The following is an 8,668-nucleotide window of genomic DNA, read 5'->3' as shown; positions in this document are numbered from 1 at the left end:
CTCTGATTCCCCACCTCTGATTCCCCATATCTGATTCCCCGCCTCTGTTTCCCCGCCTCTGATTCCCTGCCTCTGTTTCCCCATATCTAATTCCCAACCTCTGATGCCCCAACTCTAATTCCCTGCCTCTGATTCCCCGCGTTCTATTCCCTGCCTCTGATTCCACGCCTGTGATTCCCCATCTCTGATTCCCCACCTCTGATTCCCCACCTCTGATTCCCCATATCTGATTCCCCGCCTCTGTTTCCCAACCTCTGATTCCACACCTCTGATTCCCCATATCTGATTCCCCGCCTCTGTTTCCCCGCCTCTGATTCCCGGCCCCTGTTTCCCCATATCTGATTCCCCGCCTCTGATTCCCCAACTCAGATTCCCCGCCTCTGATTCCCCAGCTCTGATTCCCCGCCTCTGATTCCCTGTGTTTGATTCCCTGCCTCTGATTCCCCGCCTCTGATTCCCCATCTCTGATTCACTGCCTTTGATTCGCCACCTCTGATTCCCAATATCTGATTCCCCACCACTGTTTCCACGCCTCAAATTCCCCGCCTCTGATTCTCCATATCTCATTCCCCGCCTTTGAATCCCCATCTCTGATTCCCGGACTCTGATTCCCCACCTCTGATTCCCGGCCTCTTATTCCCAGCATCTGATTCCTGGCCTCTGATTCCCCATATCTGATTCCCCGCTTCTGATTCTGATTCCCTGCCTCTGATTCCCCATCTCTGATTCCGCACATCTGATTCCCTGCCTCTGATCCCCCACCTCTGATTCCCCATATCTGATTCCCCGCCTCTGTTTCCCCACCTCTGATTCCCCGCCTCTGTTTCCCCATATCTAATTCCCAACCTCTGATGCCCCAACTCCGATTCCCTGCCTCTGATTCCCCGCGTTCTATTCCCTGCCTCTGATTCCCCGCCTGTGATTCCCCATCTCTGATTCACCACCTCTGATTCCCCACCTCTGATTCCCCATATCTAATTCCTCGCCTCTGTTTTCCCGCCTCTGATTCCCCGCCTCTGTTTCCCCATATCTGATTCCCCGCCTCTGAATCCCCAACTCTGATTCGCTGCCTCTGATTCCCCAGCTCTGATTCCCCACCTTTGATTCCCCCCGTCTGATTCCCAGCCTCTGAATCCCCGTGTCTGATTTCCTGCCTCTGATTCACCGCCTCTGATTCCCCATCTCTGACTCACCGCCTCTGATTCCCCACCTCTGATTCCCCATCTCTGATTCCGCACATCTGATTCCCTGCCTCTGATTCCCCATCTCTGATTCCGCACATCCGATTCCCTGCTTCTGATTCCCCGCCTCTGATTCACAGCCTCTGATTCCCCAGCTCTGATTCCCCGCCTCAGATTCCCCGCGTCTTATTCCCTGCTTCTGATTCTGATTTCCTGCCTCTGATTCCCCATCTCTGATTCCGCACATCTGATTCCCTGCCTCTGATTCCCCACCTCTGATTCCCCATATCTGATTCCCCGCCTCTGTTTCCCCGCCTCTGATTCCCCGCCTCTGTTTCCCCATATCTAAGTCCCCGCCTCTGATTCCCCAACTCTGATTCCCCACCTCTGATTCCCCAGCTCTGATTCCCCGCCTCTGATTCCCCGCATCTGATTCCCTGCATCTGATTCCCAGCCTCTGATTCCCTGCCTGTGATTCCCAACCTCTGATTCCCCACCTCTGATTCCCCATATCTGATTCCCCGCCTCTGTTTCCCCACCTCTGATTCCCCGCCTCTGTTTCCCCATATCTGATTCCCCGCCTCTATTTGCCCACCTCTGATTCCCCACCTCAGTTTCCCCATATCTGATTCCCCGCCTCTGAATCCCCAACTCTGATTCCCTGCATCTAATTCCCCAGCTCTGATTCCCCGCCTCTGATTCCCCGTGTCTGATTTCCTGCCTCTGATTCCCCGCCTCTGATTACCCATGTCTGATTCACCGCCTCTGATTCCCCACCTCTGATTCCCCATCTCTGATTCCGCACATCCCATTCCCTGCCTCTGATTCCCCGCCTCTGATTCCCCGCCTCAGATTCCCCGTGTCTGATTTCCTGCCTCTGATTCCCCGCCTCTGATTACCCATGTCTGATTCACCGCCTCTGATTCCCCACCTCTGATTCCCCATCTCTGATTCCGCACATCCGATTCCCTGCTTCTGATTCCCCGCCTCTGATTCACAGCCTCTGATTCCCCAGCTCTGATTCCCCGCCTCAGATTCCCCGCGTCTTATTCCCTGCTTCTGATTCTGATTCCCTGCCTCTGATTCCCCATCTCTGATACCGCACATCTGATTCCCTGCCTCTGATTCCCCACCTCTGATTCCCAATATCTGATTCCCCGCCTTTGTTTCCCCGCCTCTGATTCCCCGCCTCTGTTTCCCCATATCTAAGTCCCCGCCTCTGATTCCCCAACTCTGATTCCCCACCTCTGATTCCACAGCTCTGATTCCCCACCTCTGATTCCCCATATCTGATTCCCCGCCTCTGAATCCCCAACTCTGATTCCCTGCATCAAATTCCCCAGCTCTGATTCCCCGCCTCTGATTCCCCGTGTCTGATTTCCTGCCTCTGATTCCCCGCCTCTGATTACCCATGTCTGATTCACCGCCTCTGATTCCCCACCTCTGATTCCCCATCTCTGATTCCGCACATCCGATTCCCTGCCTCTGATTCCCCGCCTCTGATTCACCGCCTCTGATTCCCGGCCTCTGATTTCCCGCCTCTGATTCCCTGCCACTGATACCCCGCTTCTGATTCCCCACCTCTGATTCCCCATATCTGATTCCCCGCCTCTGTTTCCCCGCCTCTGATTCCCCATATCTGATTCCCCGCCTCTGATTCCCCAACTCTGATTCCCCGCCTCTGATTCCCCAGCTCTGAATCCCCGCCTCTGATTCCCCGCGTCTGATTACCGGCCTCTGATTCCCCGCCTCTGATTCTCCATCTCTGATTCACAACCTCTGATTCCCCACCTCTGATTGCCCATATCTGATTCCCCGCCTCTGTTTCCCCGCCTCTGATTCCCCAGCTCTGATTAACAATATCAGATTCCCCGCCTCTGATTCCCCACCTCTGATTCCCCGCCTCTGATTCGCCAGCTATGATTCCCCGCCTCTGATTCCCCAGCTCTGATTCCCCGCCTCTGATTCCCCGTGTTTGATTCCCTGCCTCTGATTCCCGGCCTCTGATTCCCCATCTCTGATTCACCGCCTTTGATTCGCCACCTCTGATTCCCCATATCTGATTCCCCGCCTCTGTTTCCCCGCCTCTGATTCCCCGCTTCTGATTCCCCATATCTCATTCCCCGCCTCTGAATCCCCATCTCTGATTCCCGGACTCTGATTCCCCACCTCTGATTCCCGGCCTCTTATTCCCGGCATCTGATTCCGGCCTCTGATCCCGGCCTCTGATTCCCTGCTTCTGATTCTGATTCCCTGCCTCTGATTCCCTATCTCTGATTGCGCACATCTGATTCCCTGCCTCTGATTCCCCACCTCTGATTCCCCATATCTGATTCCCCACCTCTGTTTCCCCGCCTCTGATTCCCCGCCTCTGTTTCCCAATATCTAAGTCCCCGCCTCTGATTCCCCAACTCTGGTTCCCCACCTCTGATTCTCCAGCTCTGATTCCCCGCCTCTGATTCCCCACATCTGATTCCCTGCATCTGATTCCAAGCCTCTGATTCCCTGCCTCTGATTCCCAACCTCTGATTCCCCACCTCTGATTTCCCATATCTGATTCCCCGCCTCTGTTTCCCCGCCTCTGATTCCCCGCCTCTGTTTCCCCATATCTGATTCCCGGCCTCTGATTCCCCGCCTCTGATTCCCCGCCTCTGATTCCCTTCCTCTGATTCCCCATCTCCGATTGCGCACATCTGATTCCCTGCCTCTGATTCCCCGCCTCTGATTCCCCGCCTCTGATTCCCTGCCTCTGATTCCCAACATCTGATTCCCCACCTCTGATTCCCCATATCTGATTCCCCGCCTGTTTCCCCGCCTCTGACTCCCCTCCTCTGATTCCCCAACTCTAATTCCCCGCCTCTGATTCCCCAGCTCTGATTCCCCGTGTTTGATTCCCTGCCTCTGATTCCCTGCCCTGATTCCCCATCTCTGTTTCACCGCCTTTGATTCGCCACCTCTGATTCCCCATATCTGATTCCCCTCCTCTGTTTCCCCGCCTCTGATTCCCTGCCTCTGATTCCCAACCTCTGATTCCACACCTCTGATTCCCCAACTCTGATTCCCCGCCTGTGATTCCCCATCTCTGATTCACCACCTCTGATTCCCCACCTCTGATTCCCCATATCTAATTCCTCGCCTCTGTTTTCCCGCCTCTGATTCCCCGCCTCTGTTTCCCCATATCTGATTCCCCGCCTCTGAATCCCCAACTCTGATTCCCTGCCTCTGATTCCCCAGCTCTGATTCCCCACCTTTGATTCCCACCGTCTGATTCCCAGCCTCTGAATCCCCGTGTCTGATTTCCTGCCTCTGATTCACCGCCTCTGATTCCCCATCTCTGACTCACCGCCTCTGATTCCCCACCTCTGATTCCCCATCTCTGATTCCGCACATCTGATTCCCTGCCTCTGATTCCCCGACTCTGATTCCCCAGCTCTGATTCCCCGCCTCTGATTCCCCAACTCTGATTCCCCGCCTCTGATTCCCCAGCTCTGATTCACCGCCTTTGATTCGCCACCTCTGATTCCCCATATCTGATTCCCAGCCTCTGTTTCCCCGCCTCTGATTCCCCGCCTCTGATTCCCCATATCTCATTCCCCGACTCTGAATCCCCATCTCTGATTCCCGGACTCTGATTCCCCACCTCTGATTCCCGGCCTCTTATTCCCGTCATCTGATTCCGGCCTCTGATTCCCGGCCTCTGATTCCCTGCTTCTGATTCTGATTCCCTGCCTCTGATTCCCCATCTCTGATTGCGCACATCTGATTCCCTGCCTCTGATTCCCCACCTCTGATTCCCCATATCTGATTTCCCGCCTCTGTTTCCCCGCCTCTGATTCCCCGCCTCTGTTTCCCAATATCTAAGTCCCTGCCTCTGATTCCCCAACTCTGATTCCCCACCTCTGATTCTCCAGCTATGATTCCCCGCCTCTGATTCCCCGCATCTGATTCCCTGCATCTGATTACAAGCCTCTGATTCCCTGCCTCTGATTCCCAACCTCAGATTCCCCACCTCTGATTCCCCATATCTGATTCCCCACATCTGATTCCCTGCATCTTATTCCAAGCCTCTGATTCCCTGCCTCTGATTCCCAACCTCTGATTCCCCACCTCTGATTCCCCATATCTGATTCCCCGCCTCTGTTTCCCCGCCTCTGATTCCCCGCCTCTGTTTCCCCATATCTAATTCCCAACCTCTGATGCCCCAACTCTGATTCCCTGCCTCTGATTCCCCGCGTTCTATTCCCTGCCTCTGATTCCACGCCTGTGATTCCCCATCTCTGATTCACCACCTCTGATTCCCCATCTCTGATTGCGCACATCTGATTCCCTGCCTCTGATTCCCCACCTCTGATTCCCCATATCTGATTTCCCGCCTCTGTTTCCCCGCCTCTGATTCCCCGCCTCTGTTTCCCAATATCTAAGTCCCCGCCTCTGATTCCCCATATCTGATTCCCCGCCTCTGTTTCCCCGCCTCTGATTCCCCGCCTCTGTTTCCCCATATCTGATTCCCGGCCTCTGATTCCCCGCCTCTGATTCCCCGCCTCTGATTCCCTGCCTCAGATTCCCCATCTCCGATTCCCCAACTTTGATTCCCCACCTCTGATTCCCCACCACTGTTTCCACGCCTCAAATTCCCCGCCTCTGATTCTCCATATCTCATTCCCCGCCTTTGAATCCCCATCTCTGATTCCCGGACTCTGATTCCCCACCTCTGATTCCCGGCCTCTTATTCCCAGCATCTGATTCCTGGCCTCTGATTCCCCATATCTGATTCCCCGCTTCTGATACTGATTCCCTGTCTCTGATTCCCCATCTCTGATTCCGCACATCTGATTCCCTGCCTCTGATCCCCCACCTCTGATTCCCCATATCTGATTCCCCGCCTCTGTTTCCCCACCTCTGATTCCCCGCCTCTGTTTCCCCATATCTAATTCCCAACCTCTGATGCCCCAACTCCGATTCCCTGCCTCTGATTCCCCGCGTTCTATTCCCTGCCTCTGATTCCCCGCCTGTGATTCCCCATCTCTGATTCACCACCTCTGATTCCCCACCTCTGATTCCCCATATCTAATTCCTCGCCTCTGTTTTCCCGCCTCTGATTCCCCGCCTCTGTTTCCCCATATCTGATTCCCCGCCTCTGAATCCCCAACTCTGATTCCCTGCCTCTGATTCCCCAGCTCTGATTCCCCACCTTTGATTCCCACCGTCTGATTCCCAGCCTCTGAATCCCCGTGTCTGATTTCCTGCCTCTGATTCACCGCCTCTGATTCCCCATCTCTGACTCACCGCCTCTGATTCCCCACCTCTGATTCCCCATCTCTGATTCCGCACATCTGATTCCCTGCCTCTGATTCCCCGACTCTGATTCCCCAGCTCTGATTCCCCGCCTCTGATTCCCCAACTCTGATTCCCCGCCTCTGATTCCCCAGCTCTGATTCACCGCCTTTGATTCGCCACCTCTGATTCCCCATATCTGATTCCCAGCCTCTGTTTCCCCGCCTCTGATTCCCCGCCTCTGATTCCCCATATCTCATTCCCCGACTCTGAATCCCCATCTCTGATTCCCGGACTCTGATTCCCCACCTCTGATTCCCGGCCTCTTATTCCCGTCATCTGATTCCGGCCTCTGATTCCCGGCCTCTGATTCCCTGCTTCTGATTCTGATTCCCTGCCTCTGATTCCCCATCTCTGATTGCGCACATCTGATTCCCTGCCTCTGATTCCCCACCTCTGATTCCCCATATCTGATTTCCCGCCTCTGTTTCCCCGCCTCTGATTCCCCGCCTCTGTTTCCCAATATCTAAGTCCCTGCCTCTGATTCCCCAACTCTGATTCCCCACCTCTGATTCTCCAGCTATGATTCCCCGCCTCTGATTCCCCGCATCTGATTCCCTGCATCTGATTACAAGCCTCTGATTCCCTGCCTCTGATTCCCAACCTCAGATTCCCCACCTCTGATTCCCCATATCTGATTCCCCACATCTGATTCCCTGCATCTTATTCAAAGCCTCTGATTCCCTGCCTCTGATTCCCAACCTCTGATTCCCCACCTCTGATTCCCCATATCTGATTCCCCGCCTCTGTTTCCCCGCCTCTGATTCCCCGCCTCTGTTTCCCCATATCTAATTCCCAACCTCTGATGCCCCAACTCTGATTCCCTGCCTCTGATTCCCCGCGTTCTATTCCCTGCCTCTGATTCCACGCCTGTGATTCCCCATCTCTGATTCACCACCTCTGATTCCCCATCTCTGATTGCGCACATCTGATTCCCTGCCTCTGATTCCCCACCTCTGATTCCCCATATCTGATTTCCCGCCTCTGTTTCCCCGCCTCTGATTCCCCGCCTCTGTTTCCCAATATCTAAGTCCCCGCCTCTGATTCCCCATATCTGATTCCCCGCCTCTGTTTCCCCGCCTCTGATTCCCCGCCTCTGTTTCCCCATATCTGATTCCCGGCCTCTGATTCCCCGCCTCTGATTCCCCGCCTCTGATTCCCTGCCTCAGATTCCCCATCTCCGATTCCCCAACTTTGATTCCCCACCTCTGATTCCCCAGCTCTGATTCCCCGCCTCTGATTCCCCGCATCTGATTCCATGCATATGATTCCCAGCCTCTGATTCCCTGCCTCTGATTCCCAACCTCTGATTCCCCACCTCTGATTCCCCATATCTGATTCCCCGCCTCTGTTTCCCCGCCTCTGATTCCCCTCCTCTGTTTCCCCATATCTGATCCCCGCCTCTATTTGCCCGCCTCTGTTTCCCCGCCTCTTTTTCCCCATATCTGATTCCCTGCCTCTGAATCCCCAACTCTGATTCCCTGCCTCTAATTTCCCAGCTCTGATTCCCCGCCTCTGATTCCCCGTGTCTGATTTCCTGCCTCTGATTCCCCGCCTCTGATTACCCATGTCTGATTCACCGCCTCTGATTCCCCACCTCTGATTCCCCATCTCTGATTCGGCACATCCGATTCCCTGCCTCTGAATCCCCGCCTCTGATTCACTGCCTCTGATTCCCCAGCTCTGATTCCCCGCTTCTGATTCCCCGCGTCTTATTCCCTGCTTCTGATTCTGATTCCCTGCCTCTGATTCCCCATCTCTGATTCCGCACATCTGATTCCCTGCCTCTGATTCCCCACCTCTGATTCCCCATATCTGATTCCCCGCCTCTGTTTCCCCTTCTCTGATTCCCCGCCTCTGTTTCCCCATATCTAAGTCCCCACCTCTGATTCCCCAACTCTGATTCCCCACCTCTGATTCCCCAGCTCTGATTCCCCGCCTCTGATTCCCCGCATCTGATTCCCTGCATCTGATACCCAGCCTCTGATTCCCTGCCTGTGATTCCCAAACTCTGATTCCCCACCTCTGATTCCCCATATCTGATTCCCCGCCTCTGTTTCCCCGCCTCTGATTCCCCGCCTCTGTTTCCCCATATCTGATTCCCCGCCTCTATTTGCCCACCTCTGATTCCCCACCTCAGTTTCTCCATATAT

The sequence above is a fragment of the Narcine bancroftii genome, unplaced genomic scaffold (assembly GCF_036971445.1).
Source record: "Narcine bancroftii isolate sNarBan1 unplaced genomic scaffold, sNarBan1.hap1 Scaffold_158, whole genome shotgun sequence".
NCBI lineage: Eukaryota > Metazoa > Chordata > Chondrichthyes > Torpediniformes > Narcinidae > Narcine > Narcine bancroftii.
The sequence above is the reverse complement of the archived record's forward strand: the minus strand, read 5'-3'. Positions refer to the sequence as shown.